General features: G+C 45.1%; 1 long non-coding RNA gene across 3 annotated transcripts in view; it reads right to left on the minus strand.

Moving 5' to 3' along the window:
- LOC142488501 (uncharacterized) overlaps window positions 1-26485 on the minus strand; it is a 73078-nt gene extending 46593 nt beyond the window's left edge. For 2 of the 3 annotated variants that reach the window (XR_012799450.1, XR_012799449.1), the window contains exons 1-3: window positions 25154-26485; window positions 24102-24254; window positions 14897-15183 (exon numbers count right to left, since the gene is read on the minus strand). This is a non-coding gene — a long non-coding RNA (uncharacterized LOC142488501). The remainder of the gene's footprint in view (window positions 1-14896; window positions 15184-24101; window positions 24255-25153) is intronic. The other variant, XR_012799451.1, reaches the window with a different exon arrangement.
- Window positions 26486-26721: the final 236 nt, after the last annotated feature.

Below are 26721 nucleotides of genomic sequence, written 5' to 3' on the forward strand. Positions count from 1 at the left end.
TGGAGATGAAACTTGTAAATGTGAATTCCTTTCACTCATGGTGCCTCAATGAGTCCCTCATAAAAATTCCCAAGGTTACAGAGACACAGGATATCACAGACTATTTTCATTTTAACGCGCCTCCGTCTCCTCTCAATTCTCACTATGGGAGACCTATAAGGTAGTTGTCAGAGGCAATTTCATAGGTATAGCCTCACACAATGAGAATCAAAAAAAATTGATGATCTTAACACAGAGATTCAGTCATTGGATTCAATTCACAGGCGTAATCATTCGGACCAAGTCATGGCAGACCTCATATCACGTAGAGGGGAATTTAATGTCTGCCTCTCCGAGGAGGTGGGGAGAACAATGACATGAACCAAGCCAACGTTTTTTGAGAAAGCTAATTACCCCGACTCAATGATGGCACATAGATTCAGACACGGGAAACCTCTACATGGTATTCACACGATTTGAAACAATCTGGGTAATCTGACATCAACCCCAATTGAGATAGCCAAGAAATTCCATAAATATTACTCCTCTCTATATGATGGGGAAAAAACTATGAAAACCCCAAACTATGCAGGGGACCTAGAAAGATATCTAGGTGAGTACCATACCATACCTTGCCCAGTCCGCAGCTAAGCTCGACCATCTTAGCGCCCAGATCTCCTCAGAGAAGATATTAGAGGTGAAAAAAGATCTTAAACCATCCAAAGCCCCAGGTCCAGTTGGGTTCTCAACTTATTTTTTAAGAAATTTGCACACCTTCTCATACTACACCTGCTAAATATTTTCAATTCCATATTAGATGGAAAAGAATTCTATAGCAGTATGTTACAGGAGCATATCTGTCTCATTCCCAGAGGGTAAAGATCCTACATGCTTCACTAGTTATCGGTCAATTTCACTCATAAACATTGATTTAAAAATCTTCTCCAAAATATAAGCGAACCAGTTGAGCGTAGTCCTGCCAGGCCTGGTCTAACAAGACCAACTCAGTTTCATTCCGATCAGACAAGCAGCAGATAACACTAGACGTGCAATAGGTCTCATAGTCCAAGCAAAAAAGATCAAGACACCAGCACTTATGCTCTACCACAATGCTGAAAAAGCATTTGGTAGGCTGGATTGAGAATATATGAAGGGCACTCTCAAACCCTTCGACTTCAAAGGGAACTTTCTACAGTGCTGGCACTGTACACAACTCCCTCAGCTAGAGTGCTATGTGGAGGCAAAGACAAAAACAGAAAATGCACTGTGAACCAGTATAATATTTGTATTTGAAAAGTCCTAATAAGGACTACATGGTAATACAACAGTGTAAAATACAAATGCAATGACTTACAATACATTTGTAAAACATGATGGGGAGAACCGAGACTGGACAAAACGGATGCTGGTGGAGTAGATGCTGGGTCCAGAATCACTCCCTCTATAATCTGTGCCTAAAGCCTCTCTCTGTCGGTATGATTCTGTAATGGAGTGCTCGCCACAAACTGGATGGGACCGAAGGGCCAAAGTGGGGATGTAGAAGCACCGACCTGAAGCCGCGAGGCTGCGTCCGGAATGTGGGTCTCATCGTCGTGGGTAGCCGCGTCAGGATTGGAGAGGTGCGGGTCATAGGGGTTATAGGCTGTTGTCAGGGAGTGGAGAGGTAAGAATAGTAGAGGTCACAAGCAAAGGTCAGTAATAATCCTGACAGAGGTCGAGTATAGGAGAAGTAAAGTCCAAGCAGGATAAGCAAAACAAGGCGTAGCAAGGCTGGGTGCTTGTGGCAAGCGCAGGTACATAGGACTTATGCTCAACAAACTTCTTGGTGGAAGGGCTGAGCCTAAAAAGGAGGAACAGCGAATCAGGAGCCAGCTTGCTCCTGCAAGCAGGGAAGAATCTGGAGCCAATCAGTCTACTGGAGCTTGGATGGGGCGGAGTCTGCGCTGGATCCTTACAGATTCTCCACCAATAGCGTGCAACAACCCCACATGCTATGTGCAGGCACAGATGTTGACACATTTTCAATTAAAGGTGGCACTAGACAAGAATGCCCCCTCTCCCGCCTCCTATTTGAACTGTCCTTAGAACTACTAGCTCTAATATTAGATTGAACCCGGATATCAAGGGGGTCCAAATAAATGATAAACAATTCAAAATCTCACTGTTCGCCGACGACGCACCTCACTCCATAACTAAACCTTTAATTTCCCTCTAAAATCTCTTTCACCAACCTGGGTTTTTAGTAGTATCACAGGGTTTAAAATGAATAACCTAAGGCCCTAAGTATTAACTTATCAAGGGAAGAGATCAAATTGATACACATACATTTTCATTTAGACTGTGCCAAGGAGCGTTAAAGTACCTTGGAACATACCTGACAAAGCACTATGATACAACTAACTTCCCAGACCTATTTAAAACCCTTAAAGAAGACCTAATGAGCTGGTCCACATTCAATATCTCATGGATCAGGAGGATAAACACAGTAAATATGAATCTCCTACCATGCATCCTTTACTTGTTCCATACCCTGCCTATCCCGGTGCCCCCTAGTGCTAAACAGGATCTCCAATCACATATAAAACCATTCATTTTGATTAAGAAATACCCCCGAGTGAACAAATTAATTCTTTGCCAACCCAGATTGGTTGGAGGTTTAGCCTTTCTGTGCCTAATTTCATATTACAGAGTGGCCTAATTTAGCTAAACCCTTTTGTGGCAGACAAAGTCTAACATTAAGAGATGGGTGGAGTTGGAGGCAGAAGTAGTGGCTCCGCTCGACATAGGCTCCCTGCTTTGGCAACCAGACTCGGTCCATAAGCTGGCCATATTGTCCCTGCCCATGAAATCCTATACAATCAATCTTTGGGATATGAACAAAAGGAGGTTTCACCTGTCCACTAAAAACTCCGCCATGACCGAGGGCTGGCGTGGGAATGGAATTCAAAGAGTGAAAAATATATCTTGTAATGATAAACCCCAATCTTTAATGGTACTGGGCGAGTCCCACAAGATCCCCAATAATTAATTATTTTGTTATCTCCAGGGCTTTGTTCAGCGGTTTTGCCTGCCTCTTCCACTATCCCAATTTTAGAGGATTAACCTCGAAGTTCCTACCCAAAAGGGTTTAACCTCTACCCTCTGTAGTTTAATCTTTCTCGAAGCCCCCAAGGATAGCCCAAATTTTATACTACAATGGGAGGCCAACCTCAATCAAAGCATAGAGGCAGAGGATTGGGGAGACATCTTCGAGTCTGCTGCTACAAGCTCCATTTGTACTTCACTTAGGGAAAATGCCTACAAGGTTTTGTACAGGTGGTATCTGAAACCGGTAAAAATGTCTCGAATATTCCCAGGGGTGTGTCCCCCTCCCCCAAAGGGTGTGGCCAAAGAGTCACTTTGGTACATATGTTGTGGTCTTGTCCTTGAGTAAAGGCCTTGGGGGGAAAAAAACTCTTGCAGAGTTTCCCTCTGGATACATGGTCACACCTCTTAAACAGCCCATTGGTGGATGTGGATAGGAACGCCAATAAATTGATCTCTCATATTATGATGGCGGTGAGGTATTCCATTGTTGCGCTCTGGATGAGTGTGGACCTACCAACTCTTTCCCAGGTCAAAGAGAGAATTTTGTACTCCCTCAAAATGAAGAAATTAACAGCCATCCTCAGAGATATGTGCCCTAAATTCCAGAAAATCTGGCAACCCTGGCTGATATACGACAGCCTCCAATCGGTGGGGCATGCCCCCCTCACACGGGTCTCAGTTTTGGTCTAGTGCTCTACCTGGGCCAGACTTCCCTTGCCGTCAAGTTACAACACCGACATAGTGGCTTCCATTGCCTTAATAGGGCTCGGTGAAATCAGCTCACGCCTAATGAATCTATTGTCTTTGAATTATTGATTCTATATGTCTGAAGCGTAACTGCTATCTCTTCCTCCCCCTCCCTAATCTCTTTATTTGTACCCTTCCAACCAAAATGTATTTTTCACTGTCAAAAACAATAAAACAAACTGAGTTTAAAAATAAATAATATAGATTTGGGAATAAAAAAAAGACAATCCAATACACACACTAAGCCCCCCTTCCCCAATACACACACTAAGCTCCCCATCCCCAATACACACACTAAGTCTCCCCACCCCCACTACACACAACCCCCCACCCCGAATACACATAATAACCTACCAACACCCTGAATACACATAATGAACTTCCCACACCCAAATACACATAACCCACCCCACACCCCCAAATACCCATCCAAGAGAGAGAAAGGGGGAGAGAGCGAAATGGATGTAGAGATAGAACATACAAAAGATTTAACAATACAGTTAAAAATTACAGTATTCCTTTACCTTGGATCAATAAAAAAAATTGTGGGGCGGAAAGGTTGGTGAAACTTGCACAGGAGCACTCTGGCACTGTGCTATGTTTATTAGTTTAAATATAGATGATTGATACCATTTTTTTTAAATAAAACAGAGAAGTTTATATCAGGCTATATTGTTCCCGTTTGTGAACAAGACAGGCTTCATTGTTTCCTGTGACGCCTTATGGTGAGATAATTGTGATATTCTGCATTATCACTGCCATTGAATCCTATGGAAAGTCTGTAATATTCAGCAATCAGATATGTTGTGTCATCTGGGGGAACATCGTGATGAGCTTTTAATATCTCTATAGTACCCACTTGATTGGGAGTGCGTTTCCAATCTTTACCTGATCTCCTGGTTGTAAAACGTTTTGGATCTACAGGCAAATTGTTAATCTGCACTTTTCAACATGTCTTGTTTTGCTTTAAGTAATTATGATACTATCATTAGACAAAGACATACATGAGAAACCCAGTAATTACCAGATAAGCTTAGAATTAGCCAGAACCTAGAGAAAATAAACTGTTTTTGTTTTGTTTTTTGAGAGAACAAATACATTATAATCTTACAGTAACAGTGAATCTTTCTAAGGAAGACAGTTACGCTAACTTATTTTAACCACTTTATCACTGACAAGGCATTCTGTGTAAGGCACTGCGGGGGATATATAATAAGCGTTGCAAACGTATGCTTTTTAAAAGCACAAAATTGGCGCATGTCAAACTCATTTGCGCTCGTGTGCGCATGCACGGATCTGACGGAAAATTTACAAAAACACACATCATTTTGTTTTAATAGAAATTGTATCAATCGGGTTTTTTACATGAGGGATGCGACAAACGTAATTTCAAACAAAAAATGAAATGTCATAATTATGAAGTGATCATAAATACAACGCACATTACTTTCTTTTAAGGTTTGCATGACTTTCTAGCACTGACATTTCTGACGCAACACAAATTTAAAAAATAAAATATACATCGGCCCTTGCATCTCTGTCACTGTTTCTGTCCAACTACACTGCTGGAATTGAAAGTATTCTGGAACATGGATTTCCTTCTCATGCTGCTTGCGTTAATTCGCAAACCAGTGTAGATTTTGTACACTAATATGTTCTCTGTGAAGTGCTGTAAATATTTCAGTAAACTTGCTTATCAACTTTATCACATTTGATGCAAATTGGTTTATATCACCATGGGCTTTTTACACTTTGGCTCTGTAAGGCTAAGGACCCGCTGAGGTCGGTGGCGCGCGCGCGCGGCCATGGGACACCAGCCCCTTTCCTCCAGTCTGGCTGACGTGTGTGCTTCAGACTTGGCTGACTGCGTGCAGTGATGCGTCAGCCGGCCGATGCTGCAAGCTTCTGCTGATCAGAAGCGCTGATGCGTCACGTGGTGCACGAGTCAGCCAATGAGGAGGGAAGGAGGGGAGGAGGGAAAGAGGGGAGGAGCTACAGTAGGGAGGCGGCTTTGGAGGGAAGTGTGCCTGTGTGTGAAATCTATCCCTCTCATCCCGGACCCACAGCCTCCCGGACCCACAACCCCCCCTTCAGCGGACCCACAACCTCTACGTCTTCACCCTTAACCTCCTCCACCCCTCCCCGGGTTCAATGGCCGCGCCCCCCCAACCCGTTTTGGCCACGCCCCCCCATGCCAAAAAAAGTCAGCTGCAGACCGCAGATCGCAGTGCAGTGACTTGCACGCGCCGCCGGCAAGCAAGGCGGCCGTGCGGACGCGTGCAGCGGGTCCTCAGCCTTAGAAGTACAGAACTTTATTCATCCTATGATTGTGTGTGTCAACAGTGCCAAAACTCTTTCTACTGGTCTACATGGAGTAGTATAGGCACTATCATATTTTCTCATGCATGCAGAAGAAAAAAAGACCTATGTGTTATAAAAATAAACTAAAAACAGCTTCATTACCTTATGCTAGCCACTAAGGCAATGAAGAGGTTAAGCCAGAGTACCTGGTCTGTTGGGGGTAGAAGGGGTGGGTGAAGGGGGATGATGCCCTAGCGTGGGTTGTTAGGCATACCAGAAAGGTTGCAGGAGGAGTTAACCCCTGCACTACCATAGCGGTGTTAACAGCTATGGTAATGAAGGGGTTAACCCCTCCCGCTACCCACCCGAGAGGCCTAACCACCCACCCTGGGGCATCTACCCCCTGAACCCACCCCCTCCACCCCCAATAAACATTACAATACAACAACTCTACTACCCCCCCCCCTCTACCCCCAACAACCCCTCATCCCCCAACACATACAGTACAATAATACAAGGGTGCCCAAACTTTTCCCCCTGTGCACCCCTACCTGCTCTACTCACTGGCTCATGCCCCCCTCCTTCCTTGTCTTTGGCATCAAATGACGCCGCGGGGTCACGTGACGTCACATTGACGGAACGTTGCCACTGCAACGTGACGTCACATGACACCGCGACGTCATTTGATGCCGTGTTGCTCGAAGACAAGGTAGGAGATATTGCAGAGGCCTCACGCGATTCCCAGGCATTTTATTTAAATGCCGTGGGGAAGAGCACGGGGCCTCTGCAACCACTGCGCCCCCCATAAAAGTCTTGCGCCCCCCACCTTGCGCAGCCCCTACAATAATGGACAAAATTCCTATTATCCAGATCTGGATAATCTATGATGGAGAAAGATTTAGGAGTGCTTGTGGACCGCAGGATTAGCAATAGTGCTCAATGTCAGGCAGCAGTTGCAAAGGCTAACTGGATATTTTTGTGCTTAAAACAAGGCATAGATTGAAGGGAAGCCAGCATACTTTTGTGACTGTGTAAATCCTTATATAACACCCCTATTCCAGCCCAGCACTTGGGATAGGGTGTACAGTGAAAAGGAGGTGCTGGAACAGTCTTTATGGCTTTGACAGGGTTTATACCACCTTAAAAGGGGTGTGGTTGCTCAGCGGTTTACCTGTTCATCACAGAGTAGTTGTAATAGATCTGTGTCGGCTTGTAATAAGGAGTTGTGAAATAAAAGAGGGTGCCAGGAACTTCTGAGTATTTATTAGATCAGTAGGTAACTTTTTCAGCATACACAATGCATTGCGAACAGGACAGGTTTTCAGCATACACAGTGCCAACACCTTCCCTTTTCTCTCACCATGAGACTGGTAGAGGTTCATTAAAGAGCCTCTTGCCCTGCCTACATACAGATCAAGACCTAACTGGAAATCACTTGCAGTCCACCCAGGTTTCTTCCTAATCTCGCAGATAGAAACTACCTGCCACTGTGGTGGAGGATACGTCCAGCATCTTTAACTGTAGGATGTTCTCAAGCTGAATATGGGCCTCTCCTTATGAGAGCCTGTCTGTCTAGGTCCTTACTTAAAGGGTTACCTATTTGTTGCCAGGTAACCTGCTGACTACTATTCTGCCATGTACTGGCAGTAAGCCCTGGTACAATCAGGTTGCCAGTAGTTTATATGAGGTTTTCCCTCTCTGAGGAGCTGCACTTGTGTGACAGCGGGAGGCGGTGACATCCGGCCCGAGCATGACCAATCATGAGACAGACCTGGTGCCCTCCTCCTGGCAGTACTTAAGGGCAATGCCGCCCCAAATTCAGGAGTGCCTCTACCCACTTGAGAGGGGTTGAGAGGGGCAGGTCACACAGCCAAGAGCCTGACTATTGGGCCTTCTCTGGTCCTCTTCCCTCTGGGGGAGAGTGAGTGTGTACCATACATCTGCCTCTGCTAGAGGGACGGGGAAGAGCTGGGACTGCTGCAGGTACCCTTGGCCTGTAGTGAAGGTCCAGAGACCATTCTTCAGTGGTAGCTGAGAGACTGCATCGGGCAGAATTCTGTCTTGTTACTGTGCTATATAGTGAGGAAAATAAACCGTTCCTGTTGTTATACCTCCTGCCTGGTGTGTGACCTTACTGGGGGGGGGGGAGAGGTAATCATTCTACCGTGGGAAATCACCTTCAGTTCCTTGGAGCCTACGGCAGATGGAGGCGCTGCACTGCTAAAGAATATGTAGGGTATGAACCCCAGAAGCCTTGTCCTGTGTCCCCACTACCACCGGAGGACGACTCAGTTACGATTCGAGGGACCACCGCTGGATGTGTTTGTGACCCAATTGTGCTTTCCCGGGCCAAGACCTTGTGTGGGGAACTACGTGCCTTGAGTGTGGTGCAAGCTATTTCGCACCATGGCCGCTAACGCCTACTGCCTGTTCTTCCAAAGATTTGCCCGGTCCTGATGATGGGGAGTCTTCCTTCATTACTGCTGATGCTGACTCAGTGTCCGAGACGGTTTCCAAGCCAGAAACGATCCGGGAGCAAACCGAAGAGCCCAGATCTGGTGGCCCCTTAGCCCGTGGGGCGACTTTGATAGTACTGTACCCACCGGCATGTATTCCGACCGTTTTCACTAAAGATAATGACCCCACCCGAGACCTCAAACAATGGTGCCGATTGTTTTTGATGGCCATGTGGAAAGGCTCTGAGATGACCTCTTTCAGTGAGTCCACCAGTCGCTGAACCTCATCTACGGTCAGTCTTCAAGTTCCTGTGTATCCGCGGAGTGGTGAGATACCACCCCTTTACTCCCAGCAGGAACCAGTGACAAGGGTTGATGAGAAGGTACCCTCTGGGGCCACCATTGATGCAAAGCATAACGGCAGTAACCTTGATTGGGCTCTCGTAATGTCGGAGTCTGATGATGTCCTTCCGAAGGCGACCGCCGGGGCAGACGAGGAATGGTTGATTCCCGCTCCGGTGAGTACCGCTGTGTAACAGGGGAGTAATCCCTGTTCAAGTAATGTGCCTTTACTCTAGCAGTGTGGTGGTTAACTGCTGGTAGTCAATTAATAAACACCACCTGCCTGATTTAGATTGCTTACAAAAACCTGTCTTGTGAGACAGGAAGTGACTCCTTAGCTCACTTGTGAGCTGACCTTTGGAGACAGAGCAGGGGTTCTTGAGTCTCCCAGGAGAGACTGGCCAAGAGAACACAGATCTCTGGAGCTGACCATGTCTTGAGCTCTGGCAGAAGACACTGCAGAGCTGATTTCAAGACACAGGGAAAACTACTAAACCTGAAGCTGACACACCCTGAGGGAAGGGAGCTGAACCAGAAACTGAGAAGATTTTCCCTCCAAGAAACAGATAAGACTTTCATTCTTAAGAGACTTCATATATCTGCTTATTTCATGCTATGTGTTTGGGGCTGGGAGAAATGCTTGACTAAGGGAGATGTGAATTAATTGCATAGTGTTTCACTAGAAATACTCCCAAGTGAATAGAAGCTTTGTTCCCCCCCCCCCTTGTGTTTGGATGGATTTCCTGATGAAAAGGAAAAGGCACAATAAAGCCTTATTATAATGTCACCTTATAAAAGTCTCCAATTGTGTACCTCTGTGAACGTCCGTCTACATATGGTGTCCGAAGTGAGATGAGAGGTGTCTTTGAAGTTAAAAAGGACCGGAGATTTTTATGTGAAATTTTTTTGTTATGCTTTTTGCCTACAAACAGTCTGAGCAACTTAAAAAAAACAAAAAAAAAACCTCATGCAGCAGAGATCAGAGTTAAAGGGATACACACACCACTGAAACTTACACTGCACTGAAACTTACAAAACCACACATGGACTCTTTGCCCCAATCCCAAGAGGAGAGAGACTGCTGAAACAGCTAAAACTTTATTTGCCTATCACAAAGTGTAATATGGTCATTGAAATAGGGGTTTTGCCTTCCAGCCATAGTCAGGGTTCAAGAAGTGAGTCAGCCCTTAAAAAGGGATAGGTGTTTGTTGTTTTCAAAAGTTTCGCTGAAGCAGTGAATACAGATGGTGACCCACGAGTGGTACTGATTTTGCAAATAAAGGTTGCCACACCGCATAGGGCTACCAGCTGTGAATGGAGTATATGCCGAAAAGTGTGAAAGTTGATACAAGACTGCTGAAGCAGGGGAATTTTTAGCAAACAAATGCTGAGTGTAAAATTGCCCTATAGGGGAAAAAGGGATTTCTGAACTATGTAAAAGGTTTTTCAAAGCCAATTGCTGAGTGTTGAGTCACCCTGCCGGGAATGAAAGAAATAGTCCACTGCAAAGAATGTTTTTTTTTCTGCAAGTAAAAAAGTCTGCCTATATATATCTTGGGAGCAAAAACAGACACCCAAAGGGTGAAGTGTGAATGCCATAATACCCAAAGATGAGACTGAAAATTACTGAACTCAGAAAGAAAACCAAATTCTGTTGCTGAAGCGGAGGCATTGCACCTAGCAATTAAATGGTGTAAAGCAAACAGAAGTTTTTTCCTAGCAACTACACATTTAGCATACCTAATGAGAGATTAACCCTAGCAAGTAAATGGTGTAAAGCAAATAGACTTTTTTACCTAGCAACTGCACATCTTGTATACCTGATGAGAGAAAATGCATGCACAGTACTGCTAATATTGAAAAAAAATTACCCAAGAAAGAAAAGTCTACAGAGATGCTTGTGAGAGCTACGACCTCAAAAGCAAAATATGCCCATCTGTAGGACTACCACAATTGGGGGTTCTAGCAAATACAGTGGCAACAGCTGCAATAGCGCCTCCTGAGGTCAGGAAGAAAATTACACCTGATAGCCTAAAAATGGAGGACAAGATGCAGCGTTCCTGTAATGAACCCTACCCCATGGAAGAGTGGCCCTTCCAGTCCAATAAAGAGGAAGACATCTCTTACGGGGAACCCAAACCGAGTCACACCCACAAAACACCCCAAGAATGGTGGGGGTGCCTGAACTCGGCACGAACAGAAAAGACCGCTCCTTTTGATGACGAATATGATCAGCAGGAGACAGAGCGGGAGCAGCAGATCACCCAATATTTCTGTCAGCTAAAGCAACTGCAAGAAAAGCCTGGCAAATATAATGAAGCTGCTAAAGTATCAAATAAAGAAGGAGACCCCAGTATTCCGGATGGGACGGAGTCATCCAAAACAAAAAAGTGGAAAAAGAAAAGCGGTTCTTCACTTACCGTGGAAGGAACAGACATGTCCGCAGATCCTGTGGAGAAAAAGGGGGACCGAGTTGCCCTGCAGCCTAGAGAAAATGGAGAATTCATCCCGCGATTAACCGAATATGCAGAGGGCCCAAGGCAGAAGTCGTGTACCCCAAAGAAGTGTCTGTCCAGTGCGAACAGTGAGGAACCCTCAACCAACCATCCCAGGGAAGTGGAGCCGGAACCAGTGAGTGACAATCCCTTGACCAGCCCTGAAGATGCCCTAAAAAATGCCAGGCATGACTGTGATATGCTCCGTGAACAATTGAAACAAAAGGAAGATGGTTACACAGAGCTACAGAAAAATAACGTGAGGCTACAAAAAGATGTGATCACAATTTACTCTTTAGCCAGGACAGAATTGGACGATCTCAAGACTGAGCTAGATACTGCAAAGGCTACTATTTCCGCCATGGATGAAAAGCAGAGCCAATCTGATAAAATGGTGGCTACGCTAAAGCGGAAGTATGAGGAGGCACTGAAGCAGATGACAGTCTTCCAGCAAGAGGTTCACACTCTTCGCATAGAGCTGAAAGCCTCACAACAGGAGGTCAACAGTGTCCGGATAGAGGTGGACATATCTCAGAAAGAGGTTCAGACACTCCGCAGAGCACTGGATGCCTCACATCATGAGACCAACAGCTGCCGCACAGACCTGGAAGTTTCCAGAAAGGAACTACACAGTCTCACTGAGGAGCTGGACATTGCTAAAGAAACTACTGTCAATCTTGATACAGATCTCAAAGTCTCTCAGAAGGAGCTTCAGACCCTCAACCTAGAGAAGGAAGTCTCACACCAGGAGATTGTCATTCTCAAAGCAGATGTGCGTAAATGGAAGGAGGACTGCAAAGAGGCCCTGAAGAATACAGAGACTGAAAAAGGAGAAAATTCAAGATTAAAAAAAGAAAACTTAAAACTGAAACAAGAAAAATTTCAGTTGATAGAAGAAGTCAAGGAAAAGTTTGAAGCAGAGCACCGACTGCAGAACCAACTGCAAGGTCTGCGTACATACATCCAGTATGCTGAGGAGAAGCAGCAAACGCTGCAGGAAGAAAAGCTGCAGGCTGCTAAAGAGGTACAAGCGCTGCAGGAACGTCTGAATACCTAGTACATCCTTACAGAGCAGTATGAGGAGCTAAAGGCCACGCTGCATGTCACCAGAGCATCATTGGAGGCGGAGCTTCGATACCAGGTGACTCTGTATGAGAGGGAGCGTGAGAAGGCTCAGAAACTGGAGCAAGAGCTGGAGGGACAGAGAGACTGTTCCATTTCCTTGAGTCAGTACACCAAGGAGAAAACAGACGCAGCGGCAACCTTGACAACAAAAATTACAGAGCTCCAGAATATGAAGGAGACACTGATACAGACTCAGAGAAAGCAAAGTGCGCAGATAAATTCCCTGAGAAGAGACTTGCAAGACTTGCAACACTCAAAAAACAGGGATCTCTCGCGGATGAGATTACAGTCCTATAAGGACAAGTATTGACCCTGACTACGCGTCAGTATCCCATAGCCTCAAAAACCAATGAAGACAAGGGTACAGTGACAGCTGGGAATACCGCTCATCTGAAAGACAAGGTTGCAAAATTTGAACCACCTAAACAAGCACTAGCAAAACCTTCAGCCACCCAGCAGGCAACAAAAGAAGGTACACGTGCTGAATTAAAACCAGAAGAATCCTTAGCTGATGAAGCTGAAAAGATGGGACATTCTCTGGAAGTGGGTATGGAATTGCAACTTAGTCTCAAAGAGGCTGAACTAGCAACCCCATCGAGTGGGAAAAGGGCACAGCAACAGCTTCAAGAGCGGAAAACTCAAAGGGCTGTTTTTAAACGCTCTGCAACTGCTGCCATACAGTATGCCTACAATAAGACGAGCACCCGACGTGAGGGAAATCTCATGACCGCGCACGTAGAAAAAAGACTATACTTGGAAAAAGTCCTCCTCGAGCGACTGAGGGGTGCTGATCTCAAACACCTTCAGGAGGAGACACGAATAAACTGGAGAAAGGACTCCAATCCCAGCAGGACTGAGGGTTCTCTTCCTCCACCCACTCTCATTCAAGTCACAGAGATATCTAGAATGAGAGTGGAAGGATGGGCTTTGGCCATGGCAAGTCCGAGCTTCCCACAAACAGGGGAGGTATGTAACAGGGGAGTAATCCCTATTCAAGTAATGTGCCTTTAATCTAGCAGTGTGGTGGTTAACTGCTGGTAGTCAATTAATAAACACCACCTGCCTGATTTAGATTGCTTACAAAAACCTGTCTTGTGAGACAGGAAGTGACTCCTTAGCTCACTTGTGAGCTGACCTTTGGAGACAGAGCAGGGGTTCTTGAGTCTCCCAGGAGAGACTGGCCAAGAGAACACAGATCTCTGGAGTTGACCATGTCTTGAGCTCTGGCAGAAGACACAGCAGAGCTGATTTCAAGACACAGGGAAAACTACTAAACCTGAAGCTGACACACCCTGAGGAAAGGGAACTGAACCAGGAACTGAGAAGATTTTCCCTCCAAGAAACAGATAAGACTTTCATTCTTAAGAGACTTCTTATATCTGCTTATTTCATGCTATGTGTTTGGGGCTGGGAGAAATGCTTGACTAAGGGAGATGTGAATTAATTGTATAGTGTTTCACTAGAAATACTCCCAAGTGAATATAAGCTTTGTCCCCCCCCCCCTTGTGTTTGGATGGATTTCCTGATGAAAAGGAAAATGCACAATAAAGCCTTATTATAATTTCACCTTATAAAAGTCTCCAATTGTGTACCTCTGTGAACGTCCGTCTACACGCTGCATTTGTTTCAAGTTGAAGACCCTTTAGGGGTTCTCGATGGCCTTCCCCTGGGCACACAGAAGCCTCAACTCCCGTTACTGTTTTGCCGCTCATACGAGAGACTGCGGCTGGGCACCAAATCTATGCCCTGGATCAACCCTTTCCGCAGGCGATAGAGTTCTATATTGCAAGTATGGAGGGAATATCTCGTTGGGAGATGGATCAGAGGGAGGAAAATATTTCCCATGTTCCTATAGAGACTGTTCTGCCTTAGCTGCAACCACCAGTGAATTTCCAGAGAATGGTGAGATGGGAGCGAAACCACCTGAAATTGGATCTGTATTTCTGTGAGCCTGTGGGAGGGAATCTTCATTTTGAGATTACTTCCGGGCCTGGGGATTGGGTTGATTTCTCTACTGAGTCTTCTGAGTCTGATTAGGAACCGTCCCACTGGGAGACCTAACCATGCTCCACGGGGCAACTACCCCCACACATACAAATGGGCAAAAGCACTAATAGCCAAATATGGCTAATAACATGTTTGCCCATTTGTTTTCAAAACAAAATACACAATAAAACAACATTTATATAACAGTACAATACATGACACAGTAGGCAATAAACCCAGCGATTGTCACTGTGGTAAACTATGCTCATAATATGGGCAAGGATTGCCACATTGGCAATGAATGGGCAACCTAAAAAAAACAATCCAAAAAATAAAATACATTACAATTAAATAAAATACAATCAATGTGTATCTTACCTTTGCCGAGATGAAGATTCAACCTCCTCATCCAATTGCGGCACCAAATTTTGCCCCACGATGCAATGATCCTTATCAGTAATGATGCAAAGAAGTCCATGATCCTCAGTTGTTTGCAGAGGAGTCCCAGTGAGTAGATCGTATCTTCTTTCTGGTCTTCAACATGTCCAGGAGATGTTGATCCACCACCTTCTTGGGATCAAATGAGATGTGACAGGCCTTATTTAAGGCCAGTGATGTCACTTTTGACTGACAAATGGTACATCCACCAATATTAATGTTGCTGCCTGAGGAGGACAAAGATGAGGATGAGGACGGCCTCCATCTTTTAAGTAAAACTTTTATTTACTATTTTTTGGTTGGCTAATGTTTTATTTTTAATTCTGCAAATACGCTATTATCCAGATATGGATAATAGGCCTTTTGCCCATTACAGTGTGTGTAGGGGGGGGGGGGGCTTGGGTTTGAGGAGGGGGTGGGGGTTGTTGGGTTTCCATTGCGGCCAATGTGGCTATCTGTGTCCCATTTAGGACATAGATTTCCACAGTGACAATCAATTAATTTAATGGCTAAAGTATTTTTTCTATAGCAATGTATTGTATTTTATTTTGTAACTACCCCCCTCCCCCCCCCCGCAGAAGGGGTAGGGTGTACATGTGTGAACAAAGTCCTGCTCCCGATGGGATTAGAGTGTCAGCTCCTTGGTCAGTTACCTGTGATCTCTGGGTTCCCATTGGCAGGTTCAGGCCTTGGCTGTAATGGAGGGTAGTTGGTGGGTTTGAGGACAAGATAAGAAATAGGGCGCCAGGATCTTTTGCAACTCACAGGTATTTTATTGACAGACACACACCAGCTCCAGGCTTGCACAGGATCAATTATTATCATTTAGAGCACAATACCTCATTAGACAGGTTCCTCAGTGACAATCCACAGTGACAATCAATGGATTAAATGGCTAGAGTATTTTTTCTATAGTAATATATTGTATTTTATTGTATTGCACTGTGATGATTATTTGAATGGGCAAAAGTACTATGAGCCATCTTTATACAAAATAGCACTTTTGCCCATTCCTGTGTGGTGTTGGTGGTTGAGGGGGTGGGTGAAGGGTGTAGTTGCCCCTCGGAGGATGGTTAGGGTCGCGGTGGGGGTTAATCCATTCATTACCTTAGCGGTTGTAACCACTAAGGTAACGGAGGGGTTAATACCTCATGTGAGGCCTTAACTACCCTCTTTGGGGCTGTTTTTATTTTAATTTTATTAACACAGTATTGAAGCAGGTCCGGGGACCCCCTATAGGGGGTGCCGGAATCTGCACCAAGTTTAATTCTCCCACGTCACTTGACCGGAACATTTAAACTTCACGGAGATTCCGGCACCCCCTACGAAGGACTGTACCCCGGGAAGTAGGGGGTCCCCAGACCTGAAATTAAGGGGTCCAGAGACTCCCTGCTTTAGTAATATGTTAATAAAATGACAATAAAAACAGTGCAATCACCTGCAAGAGCTTGCAGGAAGATGCAGCTCTCCCTGTGCAGCTCCCTCTGTGCAGCTCTTACAGTCAGCTGGGCTAAGCTTCCGGCGTGCCGGGGTGAGAGCGAGGCCCGGCATGCGCATGAGACAGACAAGTGCCTGCAGAGGGGCAGGGCCAGCGACAACTGCTGTGACGTGCCGCCGGGCCCCTCGCAGTCCCTCCAGCTGCTGGGCCACCGCCAGCCACCAGCCCCCCTGCCCCGCAGCACTACCAGCCGCCAGGCCCTCGCAACTGCCCCCACTGCCAGCCACTGCTCCCACTTCGCAGCACTACCAGCCACCGGGCCCCTGCCACCGCCCCCCTCCCCCGCAGCACCACCAGCCGCCGGGTCACTGCCACCGCCAGCCACTGCCCCTCGCAGCACTGCCTGCCCCCACAGTCCAGCCCCTCGCACCGCACACCGATCCCCCTGCAGCCACCGGCACACTGCCCCCCCCCTGCAGCCACCGGCCTGACCTGAGATCATCCCAAAGGTAAGTCTGATTTTTATATGTATTGGGGGTGTATTTTATATATGTATTGGGGGGGGGGGGGGTTGGGGTATTTTTTAGATGTAGTAAAAAGTAAAAATTGGGCGCTAAAATTTGTTTTTCCTTGGTATATGGGTTGGGAGGGGGGACCATGCTCCTTTCATTTGTCCTGGGCCCCATTATTTCTGTTGGCGGCCCTGATTGTGTGTGTGTGTGTCTGTCTGTCTGTCTGTCAAGTGAAACACACTATATGAACAACTTTAAAATAGTAAATTGTCCCGAAATTTACAGTAAAAATACTGTAAATTCAGCTTACAAACAGAAATTACAACTCCTCTCCATTTCAGCCTTCCCCCTTGCTCTTGTCCCCGCACCTCTGTTTTCTGTCACTCCCCTTGTAGCAAGAGACATCTCCCAAACTCAAATTACAACTTTTGCTTGGGCTACGGAAACGGGAGACGTCATCCGTAGCCGTAGCTGTAGCCGTAGCTGGCACTATAAGCCGAGCCTTTCCTGTAATGGCCGCCGCACCTGCACTTCTCTGCGCATGCGCGACCTACTTCCCATGCATGGCCAATCCCAACATGGCCGCCACGAGTCATCCCGAGCATCTGCGCATGCGTGAGCCCTGCGCGCATGCATAACAAACATGGCAGCGCCCTGCAGAGGGAGCCGCCAGAAAGCCCGTCGCCACCCACAACAGCCTCCCACAGCAGCGGAGGTAAGGGGGGAAAACGGAGGACCGGGGAGCCAGAGGGGACCTGCTACAATTGTATTGCACTGTGATGATTATTTGAATGGGCAAAAGTGCTACGAGCCATCTTTATACAAAATAGCACTTTTGCCTGATCCTGTGAGGTGTTGGTAGTTGAGGGGGTGGGTGAAGGGTGTAGTTGCCCCGGGGAGGATGGTTAGGGTTGCGGTGGCGGTTAATCCCTTCATTACCTTAGCGGTTGTAACCACTAAGGTAATTGAGGGCTTAATACCTCACGTGAGGCCTAACTACCCTCCTTGGGGCTGTTTTTATTTTAATTTTATTAACACAGTATTGAAGCAGGTGGTGTCTGGACCAGAACCGCATTCAATCAGGTCCGGGGACCCCCTGATTCCCAGGGTACAGGCCCCGATAGGGGGTGCTGGAATCTCCGCCAAATTTAATTCTCCCACGTCACTTGACCGGGACATTTAAACTTCACAGAGATTCCGGCACCCCCTAAGAAGGCCTGTACCCCGGGAAGCAGGGGGTTCCCAGACCTGAAATTAATGGGTCCAGAGACCCCCTGCTTTAGTAATATGTTAATATAATTACAATTAAAACAGTGTGATCACCTGGAAGAGCTGTGCAGGGAGATGCTCCCTGTGCAACTCCCTCTGTGCAGCTCTTACAGATCGCCCGGGCAGATCTTAGGTAAAGACAAAGCTAGAGACACTGCTAGCTCGAGCGGTGTGGCATTTTCCTACCGAACGGTATCTGACTTGCGACAACTCGTTCTGTATACCGTGATAACAGAAATGTCAGACTGGTCAATAGGAACATACCAAACCAATCGATATGGCAGTGATGTTATTGAACCTAACTGAATAAGCCCCATAGAGTGTGTGTGATACCATGCATGTTAATGCATGATATAACTAAAGTGTTTTAATTAGTGTTGGATATTTTATATTTAATTTGTGTATATTATAAGAGAGGAAAGTATATATATATATTATATAGATGAGTTAATGTGTGTAATTAAGCTGGTGCATAATTAATCTAAATAAGAAATAGTATTGAATGAATGAATGAATGAATGAATGAATGAATTAATTAATTAATATGAATGAATATTATAATAAAAAGTGAAATGTAAATTCCTAGCTATTTTCATATAAATAAATATAAAAAGACAAAAAACAATTAAGTAGCGCTATGGGGTGCACTTATATATATATATATGTGATAGAGTGAATGGGTGAAACAGTGTTTATACAGATAAATATGAGGCAATAATTGCCACTAGTGATAAGTGTTCCATTAAAAATCAACAAATAGATATACCATATATTCACAGTAAGAAATATATTTCCACTCAGTATATACAAATAAGAAAAAGGATATATAATGAGCTAAACCAGTAGATAATTCAGAATAAATAAAGAGTCCAAAACCAGATGGTAATTGATCTCTGTATTTCTGTGAGCCTGTGGGAGAGAATCTTCATTTTGAGATTAGTTCCGAGGACAAAGGGGATTGGGATGATTTCTCTAGTGAGTCCTCTGAGTCTGATTAGGAATCGTCCTTAGGGATAGCACCTGTAGCCAGGGTATATCCTAGAAGGACCACTCCTAATTCCTCTACTGTAAGTGACGAAGTAGTTGCTTATTATATGATTAGGTGGAAGGTAGGCAGGTCCATTTACATGGATAGTGTGGAGTATGTATCAGCAGGTCAACCAAAGCAAGTGTTTTCTGTAATGATACCAGATGCAACAGGGGCTTTAGGTATGAAACCCGACCCCAATCAATATTATTGAATAGGTTCTCCATGCTAGGAGGAAACCGAGTTATATCTAGATTGGTAGTGAGTTGTTTCTTGCACATAAAATGTTTCTGTCCAGCAGTCAATTGATGTATATTATTTACATACTGCTGTAATGTACTATGGTCACGAGAAATGTTATCATGCATATTGAATGTGAAATCATTATGTGAAATGTTCTCTTGTTATGTTCAGGTTACATTCAACGATGGTACCCAAAAATTTAGGACCCAAGTGGGGGCGTTGGGATTCCACGAGAGGGAGAGTGTAGCCAGGTCACCTGATGGCTACTATTCTGCCATGTACTGGCAGTAAGCCCTGGTACAATCAGGTTGCCAGTAGTTTATATGGGGTTTTCCCCTCTGAGGAGCTGCACTTGAGTGACAGCGGGAGGCGGTGACATCCGGCCTGGGCATGACCAATCATGAGACAGATCTGGTGCCCTCCTCCTGGCAGTACTTAAGGGCAGTGCCGCCCCAAATTCGGGAGTGCCTCAACCCACTTGAGAGGGGCAGGTCACACAGCCAAGAGCCTGACTATTGGGCCTTCTATGGTCCTCTTCACTCTGGGGGAGAGTGAGTGTGTACCATACCTCTGCCTCTGCTAGAGGGGCAGGGAAGAGCTGGGGCTGCTGTGGGTGCCCTTAGCCTGTAGTGAAGGTCCAGGGACCATCCTTCAGTGGTAGCTGAGTGACTGCATCGGGCAGAACTCTGCCTTGTCACTGTGCTGTACAGTGAGAACAATAAACCGTTCCTGTTATAATTCCTGCCTGGTGTGTAACCTTACTGGAGGGGGGGTTGGGGTAATTGTTCAACCATGGGAGATCACCTTCAGTTCCCTGGAGCCTACGGCAGATGGAGGTGCTGCACTGCTAAAGAATATGTAGGGTATGAACCCCAGAAACCTAGTCCTGTGTCCCCACTACCGCCGCCGGACGACTCAGCCCTCCTGTTACCAGCAGGTATCATGCACCACACGACCAGTAATGACAGAATCTCCCAGAGGGTGGGGGAATCACTGTTACATATTTTTATAGGGCACTTCCCTAACTAAGAAAAACAATAAACAGGGGAGGAATACTTAAAACTATATACATGTGAGATTCCCTCCTGGAGTCAAAGAAATCTGGAGGAAAAACACATGTAACGGTATTTCTGGCCCGGCCTGACCCACCCAATCTCACATTGGCCCCTGTGGTCTAACCGGTCCCCATTACAGTGTGGTAGTGTCGGGTGGTGCACCTGTTGGCTACAGGACTCCTGAGTCTCCCGCATGATGGTGTGTGGGGAGGACCCGTCCAGACAGGCAGCTGAGGTAGTGTGCTGAGTCTCACCTAGTTCCAGTGCAGCGCCTCCACCTCATCAGGGTCCCTGCGTCCGCATGGGGATAGTCCTGGTGAGGAACTCCTCGGTGGTGCAACTCCCTGTGTAATCATTGGACTCTCACACACAGGGGTTTTTCTGATCAGCTCCATCTTTATTGTCATGGTGGCATAGCTGCCCTCCACAATGGGGTATCTTTAGCCGATCATCTCGCCCGTGCTCCCCTTTGATAGGTATGTCACCTAAATCAGGGATTCACTATTCCCGCAGGAATCACTGCCCTGTGCCAGGTCCCTGGACACAGTCTCCCATGGAGTTACTACAACATAACTAACACTCTGCAGAACTTGAACTCCTTCCTTAACCTTGCAAGAACTTCCCAGCAACTGTACTCGCCTTGCACTAACTCTTTGACACAGTGCTGTGCCTTATGTAACTTCTGAGGCTGACACACCTCTGACATCACTAACCATGGAGTCAGAGCATGTGACCAGTCCCATCCATACACAGGGCACCCCACCAGGGTGTGAGGGAAAACCTCCATGATTACTGCTGGCATGCCCACACTTACCAGGCCTTGCTGCCAGCAGGAGAGATGACTGTAGGCATTTTACATGACCGCTACACACATGTATGCCGCTTTTATAACCTTGGTAGGGGTATAACCACACCTTCAGTTACTGGGCAGAATATATGTTGCAGAAGTCCTTACCATGTACATGTGACCTTCCAGAACTAAGACATGGCTAGACATGTGCATTGAAAATGCAACACTATGGTAACAATAATGTGACTAACTCACATGTCAGAGCCTTGTGGGGACTTAACCCCCGCACTCCCTGCAGCTACCAGGACTTACATGCAGAGTAAAGGGAAATTCCTAGTCGGGTGCTACACCTAGTAAGACCACACCTTGAATATGGAGAACAGTTTGGGGCACCGCTCTATAAAATATTATTTATGGAACTAGAAAAGGTGCAGCATGAACAAGAAAGAAAACAGCTTCTCTCCATGAAAACACAGCACTGCCACATGGACCAAGGCATAACAACCCCTCTGCCCCACTTGTTTCTTTCTCCTGAGACTCTTATTACCCTTTCTCACCTCAACCTCGGATTCTTAACCCCTCCAACCCTCACCCTGGGACTCTTAAGCCCTTTCTTCTACCCACAACCTAGGACTCTTAACCCCTTCTCATACCTCACCATGGAACTCTTAATCCCTTACCCCAACCCTCGGAGGTTCGGAGAAACAATATTTTTACATTTACCACCCCAGAGTACCAGTACTAATGTAGAATCTTTTGTAGTCAAACATAGTACCATTACATTTTGTAAGACATTTCAACCACGGGACCTGAGCTGTGCTCTCCCAAACACTCCAAATACTTTCCACTGCTATGAACAGCTTACTGGGCTCGATGGACAGTTGGGTCTGGCCCCCTATCAGAAGTTATTATGTTCTTAAGAGACCCACAAGTATTATCTATTATCGACTATCTCTTTATAAATAGAAACGTGCTGGGAACATTTGCAACAAAATACGAGGTTAGAATAGAAATGGAACAAAGAAGCAATTGCATAATTGTTTACGAAGAACTAAAGAACTAGAACTTTAAAACAGATACCTGTCTAATTTGTAAGACTTCTTACTCGGGTTTCAATTATTAAAACTATTCTAGGGATGCGCTTAGTGGACTGTAAAGAGAATTATTCTACATGACACCTAATTTCATCATGAGCTTCCTTTTCTACTTTCTGTCAGACGCTATACTCAATAAAAAAAACAATTACTTGTTTGTTGGAAGATTTTCACTTCAAAGATTTAACTTGTAAAATCTTTAAAGTGAACATACCTTGCGACCTTTCATAAATCCCCAGAGACCAACCCTGTACACATCTACTGGCACTCGGGAGTGTGCTATGAGAACAAGAGATCACAGAGATAATACTATGCAAATAACTTGGGAAGGGAATCAATAAATATTTCTTCAACCATTTCAGTTTTCAATTTTCATGGCAATAACATAAAATTAGTGACAGCTGAGACCTAGAGTAGTGTGGTTCCAATAATGTTAATGAAATGCAGGCAATAAACTGAAAGGAAATAGTATGGTAATAGTAATTATGATATGGTAATGACAACAAACGATGTGACAAATAGTCAAGAAACTGAATAGTATTTCTAAAAATGCACTTGAATCTGTGACTTCTTCCTTTAACCCAAGGGTTCTGTACTCCAGTCCTCAAGACCCCCCAACAGGTCAGGATATCTGCGCCACTGATTGAGCCTCCTGTGCTGAAGTAAGGATAGCCTTAAACCCTGAGCTGGTTGGGGTCTTGAGGACTGGAGTTGAGACCCCTGCTTTAAACCTTTTTTTTTTAAATACTCATATTTTATTGATTTAACAACGTATTCTGTAAACATCCAGCAATGAGTCCACACAAAGAAAAAAAGGGGGGAGTGAGGGGATGGGGGAGGGATCTACAGAAAGGAGAAAATTAAGAAGGGGGAAGGGAGAAGGGGTGGGGAAGGGAGAAGGGATCGGGGGGGGGTTGGGTTCTCAACTCAGATCAGTGGTACAATTGCATTGTTGTGAAATAACAAAGATAAAGATTCATATATGTAAATTACAGAGCAGGTATGCTTTAACCCTTTTAAGCTTAGTGTCCTGAACCATTGTCACTTGAGTGAAGTACATCAGGGTAATATTTCCCCACTGTGTCTGTGTCACTTAAATTTTTAATTTCAGGCTGTGTGAGAAGTTTTAACACCCCCCAACCCCCCCCCCCCCACACCAAATTTCTAGAAAAAACACATTACTATAAAATAAAACTCTAGCCGTTTCATCCATTGATTGTCACTTTGGTCATCCATGCCCTCAACGTGCCACATTGGCAAGCAATGGCCACCCAAAAAACCCTCACCATCCCTACCCCCAACACCTCCCCCTGGCACACTGCAATATAAAAAAGGCCTATTGTTCATATCTGGATAATAGTGCATTTGGCCATTAAAAAGAAAACATTAGGCAGCATATAGTAAATTTAAGTTGTACTTACCCCTGCCAGGATGACGGCTGTCCTAGTCCTCATCTTTGGCCCTCTGGTCCTCCATGTCTTCCGTGGGCAGCAACATTAAAATAAAAATACTAACTACTAGCCACTAACCCCTTAATCACCTTAGTGGTTATTAACTGCTATGGTAACTAAAGGGGTTAACAACCCCCCCACTACCCACCGGGAGACCTAACCATGCTCCACGGGGCAACTACCCCCACCACGACACATACAAATGGGCAAAAGCAGTAATAGCCAAATATGGCTAATAACACAGAAGGAAAACCGTTATTCCTCACCTATGCTTCAGAACTGAGAGGAGACTTTCCTCTGCCAAGAAAGCTGAAGCCTTGTGACTGGATACACATTCTGCACCAAATTGCAGCAGACTCCCCTGGAGAAGCTTCCATGCCCTGCCACTGCTATCTTCGATCTTTGTTGAACTTACAGGCCTGGTAAACGAAAGAAATGAAATGTAACGCACGCCAGGTTTCAAATCCTTTGTCTCAGTTTATTACTCATTGGGTAATGACTTTTATACAGAAAAAATAAGATATTAGTTAGAGGCGTAACATAGGCGTAACATAGGCGTATCCTGGGTGTGTCTTGGGCGTAGCTTTGATTAGAGGCGTGATTTAGGGGCAGGACATATTAGTGGCATGTCTCTCCCAAATACAAGCAATGTCTGAATACATAGCTTATTCATTGTCTGTTATCAAAAGAGACCTTGAGTCTTTAGCAACTATATTACACTATTTTGCTTCTTGCATAGAACCAGTTTATTGTATTCTAACTAAAACAGCAGGAGACTGTCCATACAAAAAGTATCTTAGCAATATCCTGAGCAGGAAGAAAGGAAATGCAATTTGGCAGAAACTGAGTGCATTTAGGAATTATATTTCAGCAAAAGGCTGACTACAGAATCTTAACTAGTTATGATCAGACAAAATGGAAGCTTAACACAAGTGTAGATTCTGGCCTGACCTACTGGTCCTAACAAACACGTTTGCCCATTTGTTTTCAAAACAAAATACACAATAAAACAACATTTACATAACAGTACAATACATGACACAGTAGGCAATAAACCCAGTGATTGTCACTGTGGTAAACTATGCTCATAATATGGGCAAGGATTGCCACATTGGCAATGAATGGGCAACCTAAAAATAAAAATCCAAAAAATAAAATACATTACAATTAAATAAAAACAAACATTGGCTAAAAATGCATTGATTGTTACTGTGGTTATCTATACCCTCAAATGGGCATAAATAAACACATTGCCAGTCAATTGACATCCTAAAAAAAAATACACAATTGAATAAAATACAATCAATGTGTATCTTACCTTTGCCACGATGAAGATTCAACCTCCTCATCCAACTGTGGCACCAACTCTTGCCCCACGATGCAATGATCCTTATCAGCAATGATGCAAAGAAGTCCATGATCCTCAGTTGCATGCAGAGGAGTCTCAGTGAGTAGATCGTATCTTCTTTCTGGTCTTGAACACTTCTAGGAGATGTTGGGGTCCACCACCTTCTTGGGATCAAATGAGATGTGACAAGCCTTATTTAAGGCCAGTGATGTCACATTTGACTGACAAATGGTACATCCACCAATTTTAATGTTGCTGCCTGAGGAGGACGAAGATGAGGACGAGGACGGCCTCCATCTTTTAAGTACAACTTTTATTTACTATTTGTTGGTTGGCTAATGTTTTATTTTTAATTCTGCAAATACGCTATTAGTGGCTATTTGTGTCCCATTGAGGACATAGATTTCCACAGTGACAATCAACGGATTAAATGGCTAGAGTATTTTTTTCTATAGCAATGTATTGTATTTTATTGTGTAACCCCCTATCCCCCCGGCAGCAGGGGTACTGTGTACATGTGTGAGCAAAGTCCTGCTCTGCTCCCAATGGGATTAGAGTGTAAACTCCTTGGTCAGTTACCTGTGATCTCAGGATTTCCGTTGGCAGGTTCAGGCCTTGGCTGTAATGGATGGTAGTTGGTGGGTTGGAGGACAAGATAAGAAATAGGGCGCCAGGATCTTTTGAAACTTACAGGTATTTTATTGACAGGCACACACCAGCTCCAGGCTTGCACATGATCCATTATTATCTTATAGAGCACAATACCTCATTAGGCAGGTTCCCTGTATAATGCTCTCTTCAGGACAAGTTCCCTCGGTGCCCCTTCCCATTCAGGTAAGTACTTCTGGATCAGTCTTGGCATCTAGTCCACCACAAATCTTTTGGGCTTCCTAGCTTCCAGCACACTGCATCCCAAAATACTGCTGCAGCCTGAATATAACTCAGGAAGGGCTTACTTCTATTCTCTTGGTTTTGTATGTGCCTCCCAGGAGCTGAGTCATCACTGTTCCAACTGTCACTAACTTACTAACTTACTAATTCCTAACTCCTAAGTTACTAACTTATTCCTAACTCACTAGCTCACTAACTTACTAACTTATATCTCACTCCCTCTCAACTGTCTTAATCTTAACTGTCATATATCTCACAGCCTCACTGGTTGCCTAGCAACATGTGAACTGCAGACTTTAAAGCTGTGACATACTCTTATGAAAAAGTAAGGGGACTATCTACTGTATCTCCTATAACTGCCTCTCCTCCCTGTCCTCCCTGTCCCTCTCCTACAACTGCTTACTGACTAAACTGTCCCTTTTTTTAAATGTCAGTGCGAGCTCCCTCGCGCTACAAACTGCCTGAACTGCAAATGCAGCCACCCTATTGGATAAGCCGCAGCATGTGACATTCCCTTGAGGCTCATGGGACTTGTAGTCCCTGCTCTGAGCCTTTGGCTGCACTTATAGTGACGTCGACGCATTGAATCTGTAGCTTGCGCGTATAGTAGGCGCGATGGCGACGGAGCGACGGAGCGACAGAGCTAC

The sequence above is a fragment of the Ascaphus truei genome, chromosome 2 (assembly GCF_040206685.1).
Source record: "Ascaphus truei isolate aAscTru1 chromosome 2, aAscTru1.hap1, whole genome shotgun sequence".
Classification (NCBI taxonomy): domain Eukaryota; kingdom Metazoa; phylum Chordata; class Amphibia; order Anura; family Ascaphidae; genus Ascaphus; species Ascaphus truei.